Genomic DNA, 27145 nt, shown 5'->3' on the forward strand with positions numbered 1-27145 from the left:
ACTGATACATAGAGGAGCTAAATATTGAATGTAAAGAAAAGAAAGAACAAGCTAGAATGCATGTGCCTCCATTATCCTACCCTCTCCCATAGTATCTTATCCAATCCAGACTGAGCCTTAGTATCGTTAGTCCATTATATTTAAAAGGCAGGTGAAATCTCTCCCCCGCTGTGCTCTAGTAGGCAAACACATCAGTGGTGCTGGGACACAAGACAGGGACGTGCTAGGAACATTCAGTGCATCACCATTAATTGATTAATTACTCCAGGTCATACTCTAAACACAGGGGTTATAGTGTACATCAAAGAGCTCCCCATTCGTATATTGTGGAGCCTCTTTTTCTCGATATGGGTGGTGCAATTAGGTGTATTCCGACCCGAGTTTATATGCTAATTGCTAAACCCAGGATCCTCGTGGGACCGTGGTCTGTGCGTCACACTCTGTTTATATGTGGAAAAAAAGAAAAGTTATGTACATCCTATTCATTGATTAAAAATAATTTGCTGCATTCGTTACTTGTGCATAAATAGTTTCTTAAGTTGAGCCGTAATTCATTATATCGTGCCGGTGTCTCCGTTTCTCTACACATGTATCCCTCTAGAATACATGGCAAGAGTATTTCACAATATTGCATTAGTTTCATAGACAGTTATATTTGCCCCCTTAGTCTCTAAAAATATGTACAAGTAGCCCCATTGTAGGTCCTCCCATCTTCGAGATAACCCACTTACTACTCCAAGACCAGTGGGAGTCTCCTTCTCAATTCGGGTCCTCCGACGAAGCCGGTGTTCTCTTCCCATCCTGTATTTAGGCGTCAATATGCCGGTGTCACATGGACACGTCTACTTTAGGAAGCGTCAACGGGCAACTATACCGCTCTGTTCTTCAGTTAGACCGCTCGATTACTACGTTGGCTTTGGTGGACATGTTAGAATTGCCACAGTTCGATATAAATTCTACAAGTCTGTATTACATGGGCATGCTTTACAGAGGAAGCATCGTCGGGCTACTAGACCGTTCAATATCACAATATATTTTAGCGGATATGTTGGAATATACACAATTTATCATTTTATATCAAATCAGGTTCATTCCTTAAAGATTTTATTTACTGGATGCTATGTGTAAATTCTGGAGAGTCGTAAAAGATAACGGAGCTTTTTTTAATGGAAAATGTTTTATCTAATGACTCCGTTCAATAGCGCCATATAAAAACTGTGCTTAAAATTGTTTTAATTTTTTATTAGCATGCTGATTGTGTTGCAGTCTCTTTCAATCCTCAAACCACGATTTTAGCAATGAAACTGTATATCCTTACTTTTCTGTTTATTGTTTGCCCATTATTCCATTAGCAATTAGCATATAAACTCGGGTAAGAATACACTTAATTGCACCACACATATTGAGATAAAGAGGCTCCACAATATGCGAATGGGGAGCTCTTTGATCAACACTATAACCCCTGTGTTTAGAGTATGACTCAGAGTAATTAATCAAATAATGGTGATGCACTGAATGTTCCTAGCACTTCCCTGTCTTGTTTCCCAGCACCACTGATGTGTTTGCCTACTAAAGCACAGCGGGGAGAGATTTCCCCTTCCTTTTAAATATAATGGACTAACAATACTATGGCTCTGTCTGGATTGGATAAGATACTATGGGAGAGGGTAGGATAATGCAGGCACATGCATACTGCCTTGTTCTTTCTTTTCTTTACTTTCTGTATTTAGCTCCTCTATGTATCAGCGTAGATGGAGAACTGGAAATTATCCTGAAACCAAGTAAATCTGTAGACCAGAGTGTGGGTTAAGAGCACAAATTTCCAAACGGATCAATACCCTGACGAAGGCCGCTATGACCCGTGGGGGCAATTAAAGGCTGAAACATGTTGGTTCCTGCAAACAGAAAATAGGGGCATTAAATTCCCCAGCATATCCGATCAAACTTTTAATCCTATCAAGGGTGACCAGGAATAAAGGTAACCTTTGGTTCCCCTCATATAGTTTTAAAATTATTATTTGTGTTTTGCACTTTCTGATCCGTTCTTGAGGGAACAATTCTTTCCCTATTTATTTTGTGTATATTCACATTTTCCCTCTTCATCACTATATTTTCAAAACAAAATTATTTCGCGCTCTGCCCAGTGAGTTGGTCTGCTCCTGGGCGTTTGATGCAGCCCAATGATGAAGCATTACACTGAAAAGTGTGTGAGGGCATTAATAAGAAATTAGATTTCTTTCCTCTGTCTCCTTTCCCTTCCATACTGGATACTTAGAGTAGTCCATAGTGGTAGTATGCATTAGAATGCCTTTGGTAGATATCCACATTGGAGTCCAAAGCCCCTAGTTTTTCTTTTTGTGTTTTTTTTACCCTTAACTGTAAGTCAGCGCACCTGAGTGTTCTGAATATGTTGCTCCTTGTTTCAACTCGCCCTGGGCGAATGTAACCAAGTCACGTCCACTTTGTTTTACTGGCCTTCTCTGTGCTGTTACGCTGTTTCGCTTTTAGAAGATATTTTCTCTATTCAGCTGAGGTATAATGGGGAAACCCAAGACTGCTGCCTTAGTGAAGGTAACACCAGCAAATTCAACTCTGGGCTGCTTTTTGCAGTGAGCAGCGGGGTTCCTTGAAAAGGAGATTGAGCTTGTGGCTCACTGGCTCTCGCGTTTCCCTGTTAACCAGTTAAATCTTCTCTCTCTTAGCATGGCAGGTGGAAAGACCCCTTCTTTGTGTATCCTGGAAATGGTGGAGTTGGGGGATCCATCTGTACTCTTGTCTAGTCAGGACCCAGGTCAATGCAGGCAGGTTTAAAGAAAGATGGCTGGGATAGGAGAAAGCAATGCCTTTCCAATTTCTACATTCGCCCCTGGCCGTGAAACTACTAGTTCTGCGGCAGCAGTACTTCAACTGGATGCCCAGGCAGTGGGGGTCATTAGTGGGACTGGATCAGTGGCTAAGCGCATGAGTTCCACGCTAGGGGCCAGAGCCAAACGACCCAGGGCAGACATTTCATCTCCTATGCTCTGTGGTGCATCACCCCTTCCAAAAGATGATCTAACAGCTATGTTAGAAGCTTGTGTGCACACCCTTTTGGATGTACTAGACACCAAATTGGATCCCATTAAGCAACTTCTGGCTGCAATTAAGAGAAAACTCTCCCATTAGTCTGAATATTTCAAGACGACCAGCAATATAGTTAACACCAACTAAATGACTTTAGCACCTGGTAGTGGAAATTTGGGCCAAAGGCGGTCTGTTTTGGTACCTGCAAATGGGGAGATTCATAACACTCATAGTCAATCATCAAAGATAATTTTTCCCCCCTCTGCCCCAATGCCTCTGCTTCCCCTTTCCCCACCTCTAAAGGAGGCTGTACAAGTGGGGGCTTCAACTATGGAGTTCATTAGAACAACTGAAAGCCGAGGCAGCAACATGTCCATTAGGACAGAGCCTGGAGGAGGAGAGGAAATCCCTATGTTGGCATCTGGGGTCCAGGGCACCCAGCGCCAGGTCCCAACTTTCGTTAATTTACCCCCAGAAACTACACCGTATGTTGTGGTTTTGGGAAACATACCTGTTCTAAAGCCCTGCTCTACTGAAGACTTTTATCAGTTAAAAAACAAAGTGCTGCATTGGCTAAATAATAATACAACCCTGAGAGAGAGGAAAGGTGCATTATTATGGTACGGAGGGTGGCCTGGATTGGAGGGTCTAAACGGATCAGTGGTGGTGATCCTGTAATAATTCATTTCAATCAGCCATATCTGGCAGAGATAATTCTTCATGCAGCCAGTATCGGCTCTACCACTTTCATGGGCCCAGTCACCTCCATTACAGCTCTTCCCCTGGGATTCTTTTATATACCCCTGTCCCTGCTTCCACCCCCTGGCACATGGAATCCTGGGAGACCATCCCACACGGCTTCTAATGATTGGAATCCATTTCCTCCACAGAGTTCCATGAGCGGCTGAGTTGCAGCACGTTCACTGTTCACACTGATTTTTAGTGCCGGGAGCTTGTCTTGGGCTGTACAAACAGTGCGATTGGCAGCATGTCAGAGGGTGCTGCTTCTTTCAGCATCTCGAAAAGATATTCACTCGAGTGGCAGCTTCCTCACCACGACCCCCAGCTTTATCAACACGAGCAGTAGCGACCTGCCATGACCGCCTGTGTTCAGAAATCTTGCTAGGAGGCGGTCTAGCGCATGATTTTCTCGCTCATTCTTTCCAACTTACTGATGGCGAGCCGCATGCTAGAAAAAAGTCCGCCACGCGACATTTGGAAAAGTTTTTCCAAAACATCATGCTACATGTAGAGCACAGAGTGGGCAAAACTCTGCAAACTCTGTCAGAGGAGTGGAGTTTACTGCCAATCCCTATCTATCATTTGCAGTTTCTGAGTGCTGAAGTAGGAGACAAAGAGGGTGCAACAGTCATGAAGGAGAAAAATTGTGTTCCTACCATGGGCCTGAGGCGTTTGTGTGAGAGACTTGGGAAAAAATTGATTAAGAGGACCAGCAATGACACAGGAGATATGGGCCCACAGTTGTACTACAAAAGGTAGTCATATTTACACAGGAGTGTACCATCACATCCATACATGAAGTGCTTATATTGACCAGCGCAAAACGATACAACAACCATTTACAGTGTTACACAATTCACAAATGCATTTGCAATAATGAAAGCCCCAAAGAACATTTGTGGGTCATTCCATGTAATGTGATGTTAGGATCTGGAAAGTTTACACTGCACTAAAATATATGGGTTTTTTTGTGAGGTGGAGTGACTTGCTATAAGCGTACTCCTGAGTTTTCAAGAGTACCCTACATCTACTCATGGAAGAAAGTTTCCTCAATTGAGTTCATCGTTTTTTACGTTCAGAGCTGCGAACTAGGGGTATTCTGGACTTCTTCATGAAAAAATCACTCACATCCCTTTGCAAGCATTATCACCAGGCTGGTGCACGGGAGAGAAACGTCTCTGAGATGCAGATAATTTTCAAGTTCGAGAAACCTTAATCTAATAAGTAAAGTTAAAGATTAAATAGTCTGAGGAAGGAGAGCATAAAAAGGTTAATCAGAAAGTAAAGATTTTCCACAGTTCTGGTAGAAAGTAAATGAAAAGCTAAATGTAGTCATAAACTAATCATGAACATGAAATAAAAAAGTAATCAATGTGAAGATCATATCTGCAATCCCACTCTTCACACCAGGGACCGGCTAGTGTAGAGTGATTTATAAGAGGTGTGAAAGTAATCAGGGAAACTAGAATATATCGAAGGGCAACAGAACACAAATGGGCTGTCGAGACTCAGTGTACTCAGTAAATTCTCAGAAGTCAGTGACTGGAATGTAAATGTAAAGGTATTTATTTAGTGCCGATGACCACTACGGGTATCTCAGCGCTGTACTCATACCGCTGAAGGAACCCTTCCTGGCTTTCCGTGTGAGGTGTCCACTCCTGGGCACCCCCATGGTGAGGCCAGGCATCCCAGTGCTGTTGGGGCCTTTGTGGAGATTAAGCAAGCTATTGCCCAGAGTTGCAGCGTGGGACCCAAGATTAGAATAGGCACTGAGGCAAGAATATGCGGTCCGCGGAATTTATAGCCCGAGACCCTGCCGCGGCGGGAATCGAACCCTGGTCCCAGACCAGTGCTCTGCATCGAGGTCTGCCGCTCTAACCATAGAGCCACACTTCTCCACGCACCTTACAAGATCATTAGAGCAGTTTGTGATGCAGATTAGGTATGAATAACCATCGGACAAGATCCCTTTTGGACAGTCTTAAGTGCAAAGTGGCTTCACATCATAGGTCATACCTCCAGAAAACCATGACTTTTTAAAGCTAATTACATGTTGCACTCCGGAACCTGCATTTGAGTCTTTAAACTAGTAATACACAGGTCAAGAATCCCAGCATGCATAGAGGTGTTACAGAAAAGGCCACATCTGTCTGAAAATGTTACTCATGGAAAAAGGAAATTGGCAGCGATGTAACCTTAAGTTACACATTCTGCACACAACATATGCAAAGAGTAGGTGTTTCTACTAAAGTGTTACAATGCGCTTATAGACTAATATGATAGTTGGTCTAATGCCAAACTGTCCCTAACCATGAGTTAATATCTGAGAGCTTTTTTGATCGACTGAATTGGGCGGTGAGGGGCTTCTTGCAAAATGATTACCAGGGCTGGATTTAGAACTGGTGGCGGCCAGTGCGACAATGTTGTTTGGCGCCCCCAACGACCACCTCAGTCACGGATACCCTCACTACCACACTTTAACAGTCTCCATAACCCAGCGACGGCCCATATAGGGCGTGTTACCGGGGCGGTGACGTGGGGCAGAGGAGGGGCAGGGTGGGGGGTTTCAAAATGCGGCATACGGCCGATTGCAGGTAAATTACGAAAAAAATAAAGAAAACGAATTTCGTTGCGCGCGCAGCATCGCCAAATGCGATGCAGCGCGCGCAACAAAACTGGTTTTCTTTATTTTTTTCGTAACTTACCTGCAATTGGCCGTATGCCGCATTTTGCAACCCCCCCCCCCCCCCCCCGCTCCTCCTCTGCCCCACGTCACCGCCCCGGTAACACGTCGCTGGTGTCAAAGCATTTTAGATAACACACGCATTACACAGAGACAATCAATCGTAGGTCTGTAAATCCGTGTATAGTAAATGTTGCAGAGTACTTGGTCTGGAGAAGCACAAACTCTGAAATTAAAATGTAACACAATGGATTGGGGCTCTCTTTAATAGCAAGAACTGTTTGTACCCAAAATGAACCCTTTTTCCAACATTACAATAATGATCGTCTGGGGAAAAAATCCATAGCTCTAATTTATACCTTGAAGTCTGCACGCAGTTTTTTGATGACAGTTAATAGCTAACTGTAAACTGAAACTAACAAAAGGAAGTCTCTGACAAAAGCAGTAACCCACTGACCTGTTTACATTATATTCACTTTGTTATCTGCATGGTACATGTTATTTGCAGCAGGCATATTAACCCTCTGCTATACCTTCAAAACTTCCACGAGTCAAAACTTCTACTGAGATAAAAAAAAACTCCGATCTTGCCTGGAAGAACATTAATCACGGGAGTATTCTTGACATTTGAATTGTTGACTGAAAATTGCTTGAGGCCAGAAAAGCGGCAGCAGGTGCTTTTAAGCAAACAGGCGCCCCCATGTGAAGTCAGCACGCGGTGCGGTGGCACCGGTCGCACCGCCCTAAAGCAGGCCCTGATGATTACAGTCGCTATTTCCCCATTTTGGTGCTCAGTTGTGCTGATAAACCCCTAGAAAATATCCTAAAACCTTAACTTCAGAGGCCCAGTTCTGTATCAAGTTAGGTGCAGGTATGTATGCTACAAGATTTGATTAGCAGTTCATTTTTTCTCCTCAAGCGCTGCTCTGCCTTGAATCCCAGATGAAATCAGTAAGCTGACACGTATTTACTAAACCATAGCTCAATGCAGCACTGGGAACAAATACCACTGTGCTGCGATTCGTGATGGGGTAAGTGCAACGCAGAGCTTTATTTGCTAAATATGCCGCTGTTGCCACTCTTCCCCTGCGCGGGCATACAAAAACGGCACCTACCATTGTGTACACTACACACTGTCGTGGAAAGGTGTGTGATTGATGTCTAGCACAAGTTTTGTACTGGAAGTATAAAATCCTATGCTTAGACATCATACATTGGATGTATGCTGTACAATGTGGCAAATATGTAATGAGTGAAATATATGAACAAATACACATATTTCTCCTACTTAAAGCCTGCCTCAAAGAAATGTTTTTAGGTGTAAATCGAAGTCTGGCAATCGTTGGAGATCTAGCTTTGTAGCAATACCATGGGTGTTAGTGTTTGAACACCTGAGCGCCACACATGGAACAACACCTTGATGCAAAGTTGCACAAAACAGTACAAAGACCTAATTGAGCTACTTTAAGGGAAACTTTTCAGCACAAAAACAAGTTTATCAAAACTTTGCTCCTCTTAGCATCGCTTTGCTTTACATTGCTGTGGAGCAAAGTCTTGATAAATTGCCCCTCAATGTTTATGATTACAGACATGTTTAGAGGTCGCAAGAGAAGAGTTAAGAAGCTAGTGTTATGAGGGGTGGTCACTGGACACTTCGGGGCAGATTTACAAGGACTGGCGCATCCCTGCATATAAGCAGGGATGAGCCAGGTAAGATGCATCACGCAAGTTTACCCTTACGCCACCACAGATGTGCCGCATTTACAATGCAGCGCATCGTGGCGCAAGGATAAACAGATGCGTGACGCATCTGATGGCGTAAGAGCGGCGCATTGCTGGAGTTGTGTCGCAAGTGTGATGCAACTCCAGCAATACTCAGGGTCTGCCCATACCTAACATGCTGCGTCACGCCTTACGTTGAAGCAGGCGCAGGGTTTTGACGCAGCGGTGTCGGAAAAGTGACTCAGTGAAATCTTGTAGAATTCACTGCGTCACTTTTCCGAGGCCTTTTTCGACGGAATGCCCACCCTGCATACATTAAACCTGATGCAGGTTTAATGTAGCGAAGGGCTTTACAACGTGACGCATCTCTCTAGCTGCGTCACGTTGTAAATAAGGCGCAACATCGTGCATGGTTTACGCCGCCGCTGCGTCACAGAAGTGATGCAAAGGCGGCGTAAATGTGTCACAAGGGGCTTGTAAATCTGCCCCTTTGTCCTTGTATCTGATTCTCGTGACCATGATAAAAAGTATATTGCAAAAACTATGCACCAAATTATGTTGTTAACAGTGGGTTAAAATCAAAAGACACTTGAAAGATGCTTCCAAATCTGTTATCAATACTGGTTTATTCTTGATGACATTTTTTATGCTATGTGATGGTGTGTGCCATTTGCACAGCTAGCAACTGCCACTAGAGTGGCATTGTGGTTCTGTAACATCCACTGACTACAGGGCAGCAGACCTGCATGTTTGCTTGGGACAGTGGGTAGTTGTAATAGATTTGAATTGTGATCAAGTAGTTTCATGGTTGCTGGTTGTTTTCTTGGAGATTCCTTGGTGTTTGTGCATGAACAATTGAAGAGAAAGACAGCACTTTATGTATAGTTGCTTTTTCTGAAAAGTTTTGAATTCTTGTTAGGGAGATCTATTATCCTGTTTCACATTATGATTGCGAGAAAGCCATCCATTTTGCGCTGATCATCCTCACTTTTTGCTGGCTACTGGTGGTTATTGACTGTGCACTGGGCTCTGCCTACGAGACCCAGGGCCAGTGCTCTGATTATAAGGTATATGGTATTTAGGTTTAATTATAATTGGTACTGACGGTCTGGCGGTTTTCTTTTAGGGTGCTTCTGCACTTAGGGTGAATAATTCTGAAAAAGGCATGTCTTCACATCTTTCTAAAATGGGAGGTTATTCTCAACTTTCTTTGTATGGGTAAGGAGAGTGTTCCACAGCTTGCTGGTTTGGGTTAAGACAGAGAGCCCTCTGAGCTAGGTTTTGCTGTAATTTGTCATTTCCAGCTGTAAAACATGTTAGATCAATGGGCATTGTCTTGGGCAGTAGGTCTCAAATTTTTGTCATAGGAATGGTGTTCCCTCGAGTTCCCAATGTGTTATGCACTGTACTTCGAATGTGTTCTACTGGAACACCAGGAGCCAGTGCAAGGTAACAATGGCAGGCATTTGGTGGTACCTTGGGTTTTGATGCTTAGCATAGCTGCTGAGTTTAATACCAGTCACAATTTATTTAGGACAGATTTCTGGGCTCCAAAGCATACTCTGTTCATGTCATCTCAGCACAGGAATAGATGTGGAATAAATCCTGGGATGAAATCCAAAGTAGGAGATAATGTGTCATAAAGTTTTAAGCATATCCATTGAGGATTTCACTAGACCGTGTTTTGGTGATTCTATCATAAGATCTACACCCATGATAATTCCTAGGGTCATATTTATGAGGAGAGTTGCATCGCTCTTGCACCATGCAAATGGTGCAATTGCGACGCAAGCCCAAAATGCGATTTATGAAGCCACGCAAGCCCAACTTGCGCGGCCCTGAGTGGCATCATAATTCTGGAGTAAAGCAACGCAGCGCAAATCGCTGTGATGCATTGCTCTGCTCAGGAAAGGCATTTCATGTGCTTTGCGTGGGTGTTCCCACATAACTTCCATGGTTTTTGACTCTTCACAGATTCACCAAAAGTGGTAGACCTGGGAATATGCCAAAAAGATAGGCCTTCTCAGTGGATGTGTAACTAGGCAAAATATCTTTATTTCTCCTCGATGTTTCCTCTTTCTATGTGTGTTGCATTCTGCAGGACATATCAAAAGAGGAATATGCCTCTCAGGAAGGTACTGCACAAATAAATCCTGTATGCAACACAGACACCCCTGCAGACTGAATTCCTCACATTTGAAATCAGGAGCACAGGTGTCAGCAGGCTTTGGGCTTTGACGTGAAGTGCAGCAGTGTGGTGTGCAGTGCCCTCAGGTTGTGGTGCAGGCAGTGGCTTGGTGACGGTCGTCTAGCAGTGTCGGTGAGACCAGGGCTGTGGTGTGAAGTGGTGTGGTGCTTGTCGCGGTGATGGCACGTCACAGTGCAATCAGCGGAGTCGCCATTGCTAAAGCTCTGTCATCGGCTGACGAACTGGAGTCAATGGCACAGGTGTCGGTAGGCCAAGGCTGCGGTGCAGGATGAGTGAGGTGCGTCGTGTATTTTACAAGCAGTGCCCTCGAACCACGATGTAAGCAGTGTTGTCAATGTCAGTGTGGAGTGGCAGCGTCGGGGATACCAGGGTGGCAGCGTGAAGTGAGGTGATGCGAAGTGCGGTGCCCACAGGTCACGGTGCAACAGTAGCTCAGTGGTGGCGCCGAACTGCATCATCGGTGGGACCAGGGTGCTGTACGAAGTGCGGAAGTGCCCTTTGCAGTGCTTTCAGGACCTGGAGTCGGCAGCAGCATCGGTGAAGGCATTGGGTTGCTTTTTCTTCTGTTGCAGCACAAAACACACAGTTCCCAGTGCTTGTAGCAGATGAACTTGAAGTCCTTGCTGTTCCTGAGACTTCTTGAACAGGGGGCAAGCTGTACCTTAAGCCCTTGGAGAAATTCTATAAAGAAGTTGTAGAAAGTTCAGTCCAGTCCTTTCTCTGGCTAAGACAAAAGCAGCACCTACAGGCCACACAGCAAAGCACACAGCAAAGTGGTAGTTCCTACTCACAGCTTCTCCATCTCTTCTTCTTGGCAGGTTGCTGAGTCCAAAAGAGTTCTAAAGTTCTGGGCCGCCATATTTATACCACATTACCCTTTGTTGGTCTGTGGCAAAGAGAGTTTGTGCTCAGTCCAAACTAGTTCTGCCCTCTTTGGTCCAGATTCCTGACAGGAGGTGGCGACAGCATTGTCCAAGGCAGACCAGGCCTATTCAGGTGCAAGGAAATCTCCTCCCACTACACCAAATGCAGCCTAGGGCTATTCAGCTCAGCCCTGACTCATCCAGGAAAGTCAGGACACACCTCAACCCCCCCAGTGGCTGTCTGAAGTGAATGCACATTCCCAGCCCCTGACACTCAAATGCCAGACAGCCAATCCACAACCCAGGAGAGGCACATACGATAGCTAAACAAGAAAAAACCCACTATCTAAAATTGGTATTTTCAAACACACAGCATAAAAAATAATCTTTACTAAAAAGATGCATTCTTGAGTACGGGTATACTAAACTCCATTTCTCGCTCTTGTCCCACTGGGAAGTTATACACGTAAGATGGTACAAAGTATCTCCTATTCTATCCTATGGGACAGAGAGCCTTTCAATAATGAAAAACAAATTGCACTGCGTATCACTAACAAGACATGCCAACCACACATGTACATGTCCTACCTTTCACATACACTGCACCATGCCCATAGGGGTACCTTGGACCTACCTTAGAGGTGACTTACATGTAATAAAAGGGAAGGTTAGGGCATGGCAAGTGGGCGCAATTGCCAAGTCGAAATGGCAGCGAAAACTGTGCGCGTACACCGCAGGTCTGAGATACCTTTACAGGGCTACTTCTATGGGTGGCACAATCAGTGCTGCTGCCCCACTGGTAGCATTTGATTTACAGGCCTTTGCACTCTAAGGTAAGTCAGGACCGGACCCAATCCATTTTTTGTATCTGAATTGCACTCCATCATGGTCAGCCATACCGTCTCACTATTCCCTGGTCTTGTGCGACCAGATATCTGTGGTTGTTGCTTTGAATTCATAACCCTGGTTCTACTGATTATATGTTATTAATTTTTGTGCCATTTTAAATACTTATTTTCTAAATTGGTGTGGGAGTTTTGTTGCAATATGTTTTCACCTAATTACTGTTTATGTGCTGCATAAATACTTTACACATTGCATCTAAGTTACGCTTGACTGCTTTTGTGCCAAGCAACCAGAGGGTTGTGCACAGGTTAATTTAGTGGCTTTTTGTTGTTCACTTGACAAGGATTGTGATTGTTGCTTTAGAAGGGTTCACATCCCCTCAACCAATAACCCAATTTCTAGCACATACATTTTGCAGATTTTTCCAGCACAAGTTTTACTCAGTAATACTTATAGAGTTCAGGTGCAAAAAACCACAAAATTGTCCCTGTTTTACAGCTCAGAATAGGGGATAGCATGAGGTATTATCCACTTTCTGAAATGCAGGACTCATAATGGTGTAGCTACACTCTGGTGCCGATTCCGATCCGGGAAATTTTTTTTGCGTACGACTCGTATCCGTATATTTCCACGTACGAATCGTACAAGCACCGTACAAACTGCGAAGTACGATTCGTACGTGAAAAATACATACGAATTGCGTCTGGAAAATGGTCCGAGAGGGAGCTGAAAATTTTTACGTCCAAATAGCGTCGGGAAAAGTGTACGATAGGGAGCCGGACATTTCTACGTGCAAATCGTAAAACAGAAGTCCGAGCGCGCAAGTACGATCCGTACCACCCGTCCAAATACACAACCGCATGTAAAAGGCCCCGTACGGAGTGAACGCTGTAGCACACATGTACATGGGTAAACTTGTTCCCGGATACGAGTCGTACAGCCCCCCTCACCCTGCATATGTCAGCACCGTACCCCCGTATGTCAGCACCGTACCCCCCTCCGCACCGTACCCCAGGACCGTACCCCAGCCCCGCACCTGTACGCGCAGCACCCCAGGCCCGTTTCCCAGCCCCGCACCTGTACGCAATGTACCCCAGGACCGTACCCCAGCCCCCCACCTGTACGCACCGTACCCCAACACCATAGCCCAGCCCCGTACCTGTACGCATCATACCCCAACACCATAGCCCAGACCCATACCTGTACGCACCGTACCCCAACACCGTAGCACAGCCCTGTACCTGTACGCACCGTACCCCAACACCATAGCCCAGCCCCATACCTGTACGCACCGTACCCCAACACCGTAGCCCAGACCCGTACCTGTACGCACCGTAGCCCAACACCGTAGCACAGACCCGCACCTGTACGCACCATACCCCAACACTGTAGCACAGCCCCGCACCTGTACGCACCATACCCCAACACCGTAGCACAGCCCTGCACCTGTACGCACCGTACCCCAACACCGTAGCACAGCCCCCCACCTGTACGCACCATACCCCAACACCATAGCACAGCCCTTCACCTGTATGCACCGTACCCCAACACCGTAGCACAGCCCCCCACCTGTACACGCCGCACCCCAGGCTCGTACCCCAGCCCCGTACCTGTATGCACCGTACCCCAACACCGTACCCAAGCACCCTCACCCAGCATCGCGTATGTGCGGACCTTACCTACACGAAAAATACTCGTACAGAACCAGGACACTGTAAAACAGCACAAGGAGGGTCAATTTGACTCGCACAACACCACAAAACACGTCTACATGACAAAATACATCTCTATGACTAACCTGGCACATCCAAACAGGCAAACAGAGTCCCTAAATCACAACCACCTCTTATAACACACCCACCACAAATTCAAACCCAGCCACACCCACAAATGGACCAATAAAAAGGGCCCACACACACAACCCATGAGCCTTTGCAACAGACCCACTGCTGTCAGACCCCACAGACAAACAACTGCACCTTACTTACACCTTAACTACACCTTAACTTACACACCTTCACACAACCTCCTTCACAAACACCCCCTCTTCACATTCACACACACACCGTCACATTCACACCCACACAGCCACAACCATCCACACCCACACCCCACACCATGCCCACAGACAAGAATCCAAAGTTCACAAGGGCGGAGCTGGACCTCCTTGTCAACGAAGTCATCATTGTCGAGCCACAGCTGTTTGGAACATTGGTCAGACAGTCCAGCATAGCCCAAAAAACAAGCGTGTGGCAGAGGATCGTCGATAAAGTGAATGCTGTTGCGCCCATCCGAAGGACCAGGCATGAATGCCAAGCCAGGTGGTACGATCTGCGCAGGGCAGTCAAGAGGAAAATGAACGAGGAATACACCCAGAGTAACATCACTGGAGGTGGGCTGCCCCGCAGACCCGTACATTACCATCCCTGGGAGGAGAAGGTGATGGCCATGCTTCCGCTGGTGGGAGTACACGGAGTCGAAGGAGTCGCAGAGCCTGGTGAGTACACAAACAACTCACGTAACATGGGGGGTATGGCATCCACACCACAAATACACCAAATGCACGCAACTTCCCCCAAGCTCTCAGAGCACACAACCACACTCAAAAACCATGCTCATGCCACTAACGTCTCCATGCCCCATTCACAAATAAAGGCAATGCCATGTCCCAGGCCACACCAACCACAAACCCAAGACTGGATGTCCGGGATGCTGGGAGGGTGGGGCTCACACAACACATTGTGCAACTCAGAAGCAGACACCAATGCCCTCAGCCCATATGGCCTAGGTACATACCCATGCGCCATGCACCATGCCCAATGCACAGGGACTGGCAAAGTACTGACAAGGTAGCTGACACTTGGCCCTGCTGTATGCAGCACAAGGCCCTCCTGTGACCACTGTACACTCAAACACCAACTCCACAAGCTCAGATATCTAGCACAGGAACTCAAACTCACTGTCATGCCAGCATGCACCATGAGGGGACAGACACATCACCTGGGAGACCCAATGACAAATCACACTACACCCAACAGCAGGCCCGGTCACACACCCCCCCTCACACAAGCACACACCCCCGGGGCAGGCGACGGATTTACCCACTCTCACAATGAACATGTGACACAACAAGACCAATCCACCGCCAAATAAGCATCTGACCCAAAATTCTACTGGTCAAACACTCAGGAGAACATACCAGTCTGTCCCCCGCAACATACCCATCCCCAAGTGTACATTGAGAGGAATGCTAGGCACATCCAACTACCTGGAGGAACTGTGACAACTTGAATATGTATGAAACATGGATGTGGCATGAAACAGCATTAACATTGTCTCTCTCTCACACACAGGGCAAGGCCAACAATGGGGGGGAACAATCACAGTCCCAGGCTCAGTGTGAAGATGATCCCACCGGCAGCGACGACTCTCACCACTCCGTGGATGACCCCGACCAACCTGGCCCCTCTGGTGCCCAAGTCCCTGCAGCACCTGCATCAGGTACATCTGTGCCAACCACCACCCCCATTCCTGCCACATCCCAGGAGACACCCACGAGCCCTGCTCGCACTGAACAACACAGCCAGTCTGACCAGGAGGGACAAGGTTCTCCGGGCACCCAGGAGGAGGCAGACAACCCCGATAATGCCATCCCTCAGGGGTCTCGTAGACCCGATGTGTCCACAACAGCAGGCCAGGCTCGTGTGGGCAGTGGTGGTAGGAGTGGAGGCAGGTGGAGGCGAGAACCTGACCAGCCTGCTGAGGGAACCGGTATGTCACACATACGCCACATCCTGGACACATACCGGCGTGACACCAGGGGCATCAGCCAGGTAGTGTCGAGCCTCACAGAGATGAAGGGGACCCTCGACGAGATGAAAAACCTGCAGGCCGAGCAACATGCCAGTCAACAACAACACCAAGGACGGATGGAGTCAAGACTGGCTGAGCTCCTGGCGGTGCAAACGGACATGAGCCGTTCACTCCGTCGGATCGCCGACAACATGGGCAACCCTCCCTGTACCCCCAGGCGAAGACCACCACCAGCCACAGGGAGGGAGGAGGAGGAGGATTCGTCCGACGGAGCATCACAGACATCGTCAAGGCCTGCATCTGAGGGTCCCCCCAGGAAGGTGGGTCGTCCACGGAAAAGTCCGTGAGAGTCAGCGGACCATCCACATCTCCCAGGTCACCTGGCCCACTGGCGCAACAGCAGCACCTCACCCAATGACATTCACTGCCACATGGACTTGCTGGTCACAGTCTGACCAATGATGACCAACACTGTGGTCTGGACTCTGATGACTCCAACTGACAAGGATGCCATCTCCCCCTGTGAACTTTGGATTCTATGCACCCGGTAGAGCACCTTAGTTCATCTACCAAAAGACTTACCCCACCAAAAATAAAATCTTTTTTTTGTCATGAGATGTTGCTGTCATTTGGAATTAGTCCACAACATATGTGTGTGTAAATGTCAAACTATGCCTGAGTGTTGAACTAACTCCAGCCATCCATACCCTGGGATCTGAGTCTGGTACAGGACACACATGGGTCACAATTTATCAGTCAATGCAGACATGGAGCACAATACTCACCTGTGATGGCCTCAAGCTGCTGAGGGGGGGCTTGCAATACTGTGCGGACAGACTTATTTTGAAGAGTATCATTAAGGCGTGGAGGTCATGCCTCATTTGGAGGTTCCCGGGGAGGGAGTCCCAGGTATGTGTTCCCAGGTGGGAGAACTATGTCCTGTAAGGTGGAGTACGGTGGATCTGAAGAATGGTGGCCAGGTCAAGGTTGGATGCACGGAGATGGCACTACGGGGTCTCAGATGACAGTGGTACAAGGTTGGTTTTGGGTCGGGGTTGTGGCCTGCCTCCTGAGTGTGGGTGGGGAGTCTGAAGGTCATCCTGCAGCACTCAGTGATCCATTGCAGCTATCTCTGCTGGACGGTGATGTGGCTGGGGCACGGGATGTTGCAGCTGAGGTGTGCAAATGCAGCCTGGATGTGGACAAGTGTCCCGGGAGTTTGGATGTGGCTGCCCCGTAGAGAGCAGGGCAGTATTTGACACAGATGTTGTCGTGGACCTGGGGGATGGTCCGTCTTTCCTTGGAGTGGATCTATCTGGAGATCATGTGCATAATACAGAGGGTGTTGCAGTCTGAGGTACAGATGCAGGTGATTACCATGGCAAATGTGAGCAAGCAATCCATGATGCACACCATCTTGTGTGCGTGGACACTGGGTGCTTGTGCAGGGCTTCTGCGGGTGGGACACAAGCAGTTGACCCAGCTGTAAGGGGACAATCCTCAGATGTTGACCTCAGTCCTGTACAAGTCCAGCCTCAGGTGGCTGCTGTTCTGCCATTCATCAATGGATCTCATGCAATCTTGAATATTGGAACTGGCAATGTCTGCGTCCTTGGTGAGGGTGAGGAGCACCTGGCTGTCAATGGCATATGAGTTGATGATGAGGTTGTGTGCGCATGTGATGGTGGAGAGGGGGGTCCTGGACACATTGTAGATTGACACGCTGAGAGATGATACCTGTGCCATGTGCCTCACGACGACAGCATACTACATGCAGAAGCCTTGAGTCCCACTCCCATGGCCTTGCCGGGGTACAGAGCCGGTGGGGAGTAGGAGGGACATGACATGGTGGGTGTGACAGGGCCTGGAAGGCGTGGCAGCACTGTGTAGGCAGTTGGAGTTGCACACTCATCATGCAAAGGTGTTGTGTGTGTGCTTAGTGTATGCCTGAGAGCAGGCGGGAGATGTGTGGATGGACATTGCTTGGAGGGTGGCTGCAACATCAGACTGTAGTGTGATGTGGGTCATGCAAGGACCTGAGGGTCGTGCAATGTGCACGTTGCATGTGCAGACGGTCCAGCCTTTGGCACCGCGTGGCCGCAACTGTGGCACAGACAAGCTGATGACAGCCAAATCAATGGTTTGAGGGAGGAAGGGAGGAGCATCTTTGATGTGTGTGTGTTGCCAAATCAGGAAACTTCATGTGCCCTTGCTGCAGTGGCTGCAACAGCAGGCGGTAAGGCCTGGGAACTATGCCACAATTTCCACACAAAGACTAGGATGTCAGAAAGGACTACTGCAACAGGTGTATGTCAAGGAAGGAGTGACCGGTTTTCAATGGCACACCCAGAGACAAAGGATGCACAATCACCAAAGATGACTGCCACCGGATCATGAAACTGAAGGCCGAGCTGCGCACAGGAAACACACCCCAGAAGGTGTTGACGGCCCGTTGTGGGGACCAACATACCAAAACACATACTCAGCCATGGACTTCATGCACAATAGAGAATCAAATACATGAAGAACAGCATGCAGGTTGCTAATCTACACATAGACTCATATGCACAATCCTTGACAACCATGCCAGAGATGGCGCATGTACAGTGGCAAGAGACCTGCATTGACAGAGATGAGGCACCTTGGAGGCTGAGGAACACCTTTATTACTCAGGCTCACACCTATGGAAATGCATCAATATTAACAGACTCACAGGTCTTTTGGATTAACATGTGGGACCTACACTGGACACCCCCTTCGCACCACAGATGCTGTAAATCCATTGGAGTGGCACACAAGTGAAGGGGGTGAGCCAAACATCCCCTGCTGCACACAGAGAGGCTGCAATTCCCCATTGAGCCTCTTATGGGGATGTCCCGCAATATGTCCACCCATAGCCTCCCGTATGTTTCCGAGGGGAGTTGTACACACACTGATGCCTTCATCAAAGTCCACAATCCCAAAACAGATGACTGTCACGAAGTGTGACTATCAATTCATGTGAGTCATGCTACATGTCATGTGCCCCATGGTGAGTCGACATGTATGCATAGTAACAAAACATGCACAGGAGCAGTGCCCACACATTACAAACAACTACCACACCCAAAATGCCTTGCTGCAATCCTTACCCAAAGGAGACTTTTCACCATGTCTGTGCATGTAACGCTGATCCAGCACACGTTGCATTACTCATGAGGAATAGCAGGAGCACAACGATGCCACGAGCAGACAGCATGCACAACTACCTGGGGATGAGAGACACACAAGAAGTCAGGAAAAACATAGTCATCCGCATGCATGGTCATGTACTCTACATGACTAAGGTTGACACCATGCTAGTTGTCAATTGATTGTGTCAGCTAAAATGTGTGGAATGACATCAGCACTCGAGTGACACATCAGAACACACCTCAAAGTCACTTAGCATACAGTCAGCTGGACACACACATTGCAACACATGCCACACAAGGCTCCAAGCGTGCACACTCAGACCCAGGGACTCACCATTATGAGAAGAAGTTGCGTATGAGCTGACTCCGGATGTCCTCCTCCTCCTCCTCCTCCTCACTCGCCTCATGACCAAGGCTGTCATCCTCCACAGGTCGATGTTCCTGCTCATCGGGATCCAGGATGAGTGGCACAGCTTTCTCCACTGCCATGTTGTGCAGCATGCAGCACACGAGGAAGATTTTGCAGACCTTCACCGGTGCATATGGGAGGGACACGCCTGTCTTGTGGAGGCAACGGAATCGGCTCTTCAGGAGGCCAAACGTCCTCTCAATCACTCGCCTGGTCTGCCCATGGGCGTTGTTGTAACAGTGATTTGCAGCTGTTCTCGGGTTGCGGAGAGGCGTCACCAGCCATGGCATGTTGGGATAGCCAGAGTCCCCTACATGGAAACATCATGTAAAGAAGTGGGTCAGGAGATGCCGTCACATACTAAGATACCGCTAAATACTGGACAAACAGAGTCTACCCACCAACAAGACATGCTCGTTCATTGTGCAGCTGCAGCATCATTTCTGGCACCCTGCTACGCCTCATGATGTAGGCATCGTGTGCTGACCCTGGAAAACGTGCACAGACATGGGAAATCAGCATGTTAGCAAGACACACCACAAGGGCATTAATGGAGTGATAATGTTTACGGTTTCGATAGGCACCTCCTGTGCCTGTGGTGGTACCAAAGCCACATGTGTCCCATCAATGGACCCAATTACATGGGGCATCCCTCCCAGGGCATAGAACTCACCCTTGATACCTGTCAACTGCTCACGAGTTGGAACATGGATGAATTCATCCAGGTGCTCCAACATGGCTTCTAAAACATCATGCAGGACACGGCTGAACATGGTCTGGGACATGCCACCCACATCAGCTATGGTGAATTGAAACGTACCGGTGGCAAAGAAATGTAGGGCTAACATCACCTTCATCTTGGGGGACAGCGCAGTCGGATAACTGTGTCGCGGTTGGAGGTGTGGTGCCAGCCTGTTTGTCACGTCCTCAATTAACTGTTGGGGGAATCTGTAGCAGCGTATGCAGTCACGTTCCCTCATGGCAGCCAAGTCTGGCATTGGTCGGGGGAGAGGCGGTGCCCTGCAGAAATTTGGAAGAAATAACGAAGATTGAGTACATTACTACACCAATGTCAATGAACTGAGCACATGTTCAACAGCTAATACACATATGCTACATACAGAGTCTGGTCTGTGCAATATACATCCTGCACACATATGCCAGCCAGGTGATACCCCTACCAAGAGCCAGCTACAAACGTGGATTGTCAAGGTCTACATGACATGCCATGAAAGTAGCTGTGGGCCAGTGTGAGTGAACAGCCAGACACATTACAGGAGTGACATACATCCACATATGTGCATTTGAAGGATCTTATCTCATACAGACAGCTGGCGGCAAGCTAGACACACAGGTCACATGTCATTGAAAAAGGACAGACCACACACCTTGCCATGAAGGGGTACATGTCAAAACGGATCACACAGACATTGAGACTACGCAGATATGTCCTCAGCTCGCAAGTCCCTGTTCGATGCATACAGACACATGTTACGTGTGATTCCACATGTGGCCTGGTGTGCGTAATAGTGTGACATGGGCATCTACACACAGACACATGTTGGATGCAGCTACAGCAGATGCAGTTGATGGAACACCAACAGCAAACTCATGGGAACACATGACACACACATGACATAGTCACATCATGGCACGCTGGTAGTTAGATGTCAGGTGTCATCATCCATGTACCTGGCATCAGGGGACAGTTGCGGGTGTTGGTGACTGTGCCATGCCAGTGATGCAGTGCTTGACAAGTTTCTACTACATGCACACATGTAAAAGGTGTGAAGGGGAAGTGTGCCACTTGGTGCCCCATCACACATGACATGTGTACACAGGTCATCACACAACTATTGGGTTAAAACATGAGGAAACATGTGCCACATCACTGCCTGACACACCTAGGCCCTACACATGAAGGACTGCACTGACTATGACTTGATGTCCATTCCTGTGCGAGTCTGACACCTCCATTCCTTTCCTGTGTGCCGCCTATCACCAGTGGAAGCTGTGAAACGCACCGTACACACGCTCTGAGGGCGTGTGTACGTTTGTATCACTATATAGGGGTTGGGCAGGAGTACGCGTGTGTGTACGGACCATACACACGTACGTGTACACACTGGTCCTATCCCTATGGTTGTGTTGCTGTAGGCGTACGCCATAGAGATACGGGCCGTACACGTGTGTGTAGGTGTCGTATCCCTATGGTAGTGTTGCCGTAGGCGTACGCCATAGAGATACGGGCCGTACACGCGTGTGTAGGGTCGTATCCCTATGGTAGTGTTGCCGTAGGCGTACGCCATAGAGATACGGGCCGTACACACGTGTGTAGGGGTCGTATCCCTATGGTAGTGTTGGCGTAGGCGTACGCCATAGAGATACGGGCCGTACACGCGTGTGTAGGGGTCGTATCCCTATGGTTGTGTTGCCGTAGGCGTACACCATAGAGATGAGGAAAATAAAAATCTATGAGGCCTATGTGTCCCCATGTGCCCCCCCCGAACGCTTATGTGCACATACATGTAACCTATGTATTTCCCCTCCATGGCCTTTCTATCATGATGCTTATGCTATAACGTGGCCTGCCATCATCCAGTCTCCCATGAGAGAAACGACAAATCTGTATTGAGGCCTACACGTTTTTCATCATGTTTTCCTGCATTTTCATGAAGCCCATGTTTATGGCTCAGCCAGAGCCAAAAAGAGGTTTCATGCCTCAGAACGCTCTGAAAGCTACAGCTACGTATCCTTGGCCTTGCACACTTGGGCCTCAGCCAAAGGGGCCCCGACCGAGGTGTCGAGACAGTATTGAGCACGGTTATCTGCTTACTCTTACTGAAACCACATTCTTGCCTGGTGAAGGAGGAATGAACGCGACCCATCTGCAAGGAGGGAGCCCAGCCCTACTGTCTCTCTTTGTGAGATTGCAAAGCTCACGTCAGTAAAAAGCCCATAGCCCCCATGTAAGGCCTCTGCAGTAAATGAAGTAAATGAAGAAATAGATGCCACATCGGCTCTTGGTGATGAGCAACCTATGTCACAAATCAGTCCCTGCTCCAGACATCGGATATCAGATAATACAAGATGTGCTGGTCGTCTTGACACTGAAGGCCTCACTCACTGAAGGCCTCACTTCCAGACTTGTCCGGTTGCATAGCAACCCTCCCCACGTCAGTTACACGTCATGCTCGAGTTGAGCACAAGTAAGGCAAAGTTCCAGTACAATTCCAGCAGATCACGCAACCCCCTCCAGGTATCCACCCACACATGACAAATTACCCATTATCATCAAGTGGACGCCCACATGGACGCCCACCTTCACGCCTACTTACACGCCCACATGCTCTTATCTCATTCTCTCTTGCTCTTTTGCTTACGTACAATTGAGAAATGTATATATACTGTACTCTGTGAATAATGTTTTGAGAATATTGAGAATACTTTTGAGTCCCTTTCCAGATCCTTTTTTGGTGATGGTAATATTCTCCCTTTGACTCGAGTTATTGGAATAAAGCCCTTTTAGAACCTGATACCACAGACTCAGCCTCTTGCTTTATGCATGATCCTATTGATATTCTGAAATACATAGAGCGTAATATTTTATTTACCACATAATGGCGCCCGAACAGGGACATCTTTTTCCCCACACGCCGGAGATGAAGGTCCAGTTTTGCCCCCTTCCATAGCCGTGACGGACTTCAAGCGCGCACGTCACGGGTCTTCCCGCCAACTCCCTCAGGCCAACGAAGGGGACAGACTGCGACCAGGCATCCATACGAGGCGGTGAGGAACGCAGATTGTCCTACCCAGAGCCCACCTGCGAGAGAGCTGTGTCCGAGGTATACAGAGGCCCACCAGATTCCGAAGTTCCGAAGTATCCAAGTCACGAGTCGAGTCCAGTCCAGTCCAGTTTGGTCTAGTCCAGTTCAGTTCCGAGGCCTTCCGTTCCGTGCTACCCGGTGAGTACCGTTGCTGGGGAGGCAGTTAGACGTGCACATTAGGTTGTGCCGGTCAAGACGGGTTTGGGTACACAAATCCGGTCTGCACTGTTTCAGCAGTGTATCTGTACTGTTTAGCAGTATATCTAGTATGTCTTGCATATAATTCAGTATTCTCTAGTGTTAGTATTATGTCAGTAACTAGTTTCCTATTAGTTATCATCGTTCGTTAAATATTAAATGTTAAATGTTTTAATATGTTTTAAAAATTGTGGTATGAATGAGTGTTCATTATTGTGTTTATTGTAATTTATTGTGTTCAAAATCAAGTAGCAAAGTTTAAAGATGCCGTTCTTTTCAAAATTAAGACAGATCAAAACTAGAAAAGGGGTACTCGAGGAAGCTGTTCCCATTCCACCTAGGGACACTCCAGGGTACTTTATGTATCATAAGCATGGCCTAGATGCCGTATTATTTCTTGATTTATGGGTGGACTACACCAAGGATTTACCAGAAAGTCAGAGGTGGCCCGCAGCTGGGACCTGGGATGCAGATTGCATCATGAGAGTAGAAGAAGAGTTATGGAAAAAGACAGCCAGACAGTCACAGAAAAATGCCATTGAATTATGGCGTAAAGAATTGCATAGACGCACAGAGAAAGCGCTCAGAAAAGAAGAGAAAAGTAGGGAGGATTCAGACAAAGCCCGAGAAAACGTATTAGTTGAGGAAGGTATCCGAGTAAAAGCAGAACAAGTAGACAGACAACGAAACACTCTTATAAAAGAGAAAATGTAGACCAGCTCGGAAGGATGCCATTGAGTTTTGGCGCAAGGAGTCACATAGGAGGACAGAGTAAGTGTTTCACGAAGCAGAGAGAAGTAGACTGGAGTCTGGAAAAGCCAAGGAAAAGATGTTACAGGAGGAAGTGGAGCAGGTAAAATGAGCGCAGGCTGACAGAGAAAGAAATACTGACGTTGCTGGTATTTATCCCGTTCTTTCAGAGGACCTAGCAAGAGTGGCCCCAGTAGAAGGTCCAGTTAGAGTGCCACCCCAAGTACCACGATACATATAATAATGATATAGTAGCCCAAAGGTTCTTGAGCCTCCCACCAAACGAACAGCGCATAGCTGGTGTTTTCATGGTCCAACATTTGATTACGTTGTTAAAAGGGACTTGAGGGGGGTGTAGCTAGGGTAATAGCAACACCTGTGATTTGATGACACCCCTAATGTACAAAGTGTTAATGAAAAATAATTAGTGAAAAGTTTAGCTTGAGAAAAATTGTGGGTATTTCGAATTTGCAAAATTGTTCCAGAATCCAGGTTTGTGTTCTTGGTGGTCCAGTGAGCCAATGTGCTGGGTCAAGACGGTAAGATTATGACCCCCTGAGAGCAAATTATATATAAAAATAATTTTTCAATTGGGCGAATTATTGCAGTTTTTATGGAATTGAGTAGTCTTTTTGTCTTTGACAGCTTCAGAGTGAGGAGAAGGTGGGGGCTGTGTAGAGCAGTATGTGATACAGAAATCGGAGACAGATTCTGACCTTGTAGCCAGTGTAGGTGGGGGCCGGTGAGAGGAGCAGAACAGAGGCACTGCTTAGAAAGCTTCTCTGACATCGCATCTGTGTAATGCCTGCAGCCGGAACAACAAAAAAGTTGGCTGGCAGCCCAGGCTCAGGCCGCGCTGAGGGGCTATTTTTAGCTTCTCTGATAAGACAGGGCAGCTGAGAAATGTAAGTCGAGAAAGATTCCCTTGGTCTATTCTGTGCTAAACCAGTGCCCCGGGGAAATGTCTATGGAGAAGATTTGTTTTATTTTTTAGCAAATGTTATATTGCTTCTGGCCAGAAAGTAAAATGTTGCTCTTGCTTGGAATTTTAAGGGCTATGTGCCTATATAAAAACGATTTTCAAATTCAGACATTTTTGAATTGTGGCCACAAGCTGCCACCAGTTGCATTGGATAAATGATCCAGTGGTTAAAAGTCTGTGGGGAGAGATGAGAGGTGCGTCTTCGTCTGGGACATTAGGGTACATTGTGTTGACGAAGATGCATAGCTCATTTTTATGAAAAAAAAACAAACAGGTTCGTGTGTTCTTCGTTTTTTGATTATTCTTGCTGATTCTGTGTGTCAGACTTGACACGGTGATTTCAGATGGGGGTGTATAGGGCAGGTAAATAAGTTATTGATTATAAGCCTGACAAATTAAGCAGGCCAGAGTGTTCGCCTCTGAGCTGTAGGTACTATAATTGCGCATCGCTGCTCATTTATATATGTTAGTGTAATTGTCTATGCTTTCTGTGCTTGGTATACTGATGGCTTGGCATATGTATTTTATATATGTTTTGTTTTTGTGTTGTATTGACCAGTATGTTTGGCATTAATACAAGTTCTCCTGGGCGTTACGGAGATGGACGTGACGACGTAAATCTTTACGCAGCGCTTGGCTGGAACTTGTTCACAATTACTAAATTTCACAGACATGATATTACCTTTATCATGCTGTCAAAATAGCGGACAACACGTTATCAGTGTATGTCTAATTGGTATTGGTGATGAATAAAAGAAGAAAATAGTTATGCAAGACTTAAATATGTATCACATGACTGCCTTTCTCTTATAGACAGGCAGCCTCGGTCATATGTTTCCAGATTGGACATTGAGGAACCATTATGATCTGTGCACTCGCATCTTACCTCTTGAAAGGCCTGTTTTAAATAAGGACTGCCACCCCAGAGTGACAAATGAGGCTCGGTATTTAGGGTAATGAGAAAATATCTGACAGGATTTCCTTTTTAAAGTTTGCTTTAGTAAGCTCATTCTTGTAAGTGGTGGCCCCAAAAGTTGACTTGTTTTTAAATTAGGCTGTTTATTGTATAGGTGGAAATTATTGCAGAAATACTGATTTCTTTAGCAGATGAATTATTAATTATCAACATTAACAACTGTTCTTAAACTTGATTTTCCGAATATTTAGGTAATTTAGCATTCCTATTAGGCTGTGTATCTCCTATAATTTTGCTTACGCCCAGTAGCTACACACAGGGATTAATAGTGTTGACAAGACACAGGGTTTGATAGTGTTTGACAGCAGTGAAATCTGTTTCAGATTTCCTCCTGTCAAAAAGGGGGGGAAGGAGGAGAATATTGGCTTTCTGCTGGCCCCTGAGGAGGTTCGCTTCCCGCTAGCCCCTTAAGAAATTAAGCCCCTTAGAAATTAGCCCCCTTAGAAATTAAGCCGAGGAAATAGGTATGGTGCTTTCCCCTTTTTCTCATGTTTTATTGTGATCTTTCAGGGGAATTAGTCCAAGCCCCTAATACAGCTTCTACTAAAGTCCTCCCTTGGACACAAGAACACACTGTGGCATTTGAAGAATTAAAGAGAGCTTTATGTCAAGCACCAGTTTTAGCAAACCCTGATTACAACAAATCGTTTATGCTTTTTGTGACAGAGCGGGATGGAACAGCACTATCTGTCCTAACACAAGATCATGCAGGAAAACACGAGCCCTGTGCTTATTTTTCTAGTACATTAGACCCAGTAGCACAGGCTTTGCCTGCATGCCTAAAATCAGTTGCAGCAACGGCCTTAGCCATAAGACAAAGTGACTCGATAGTGCTGGGCCACCCTCTGACAGTACAAGTACCACACGCAGTAGAGGTTCTCTTGAACCGG

Source organism: Triturus cristatus, chromosome 6, assembly GCF_964204655.1.
Source record: "Triturus cristatus chromosome 6, aTriCri1.1, whole genome shotgun sequence".
Lineage (NCBI taxonomy): Eukaryota > Metazoa > Chordata > Amphibia > Caudata > Salamandridae > Triturus > Triturus cristatus.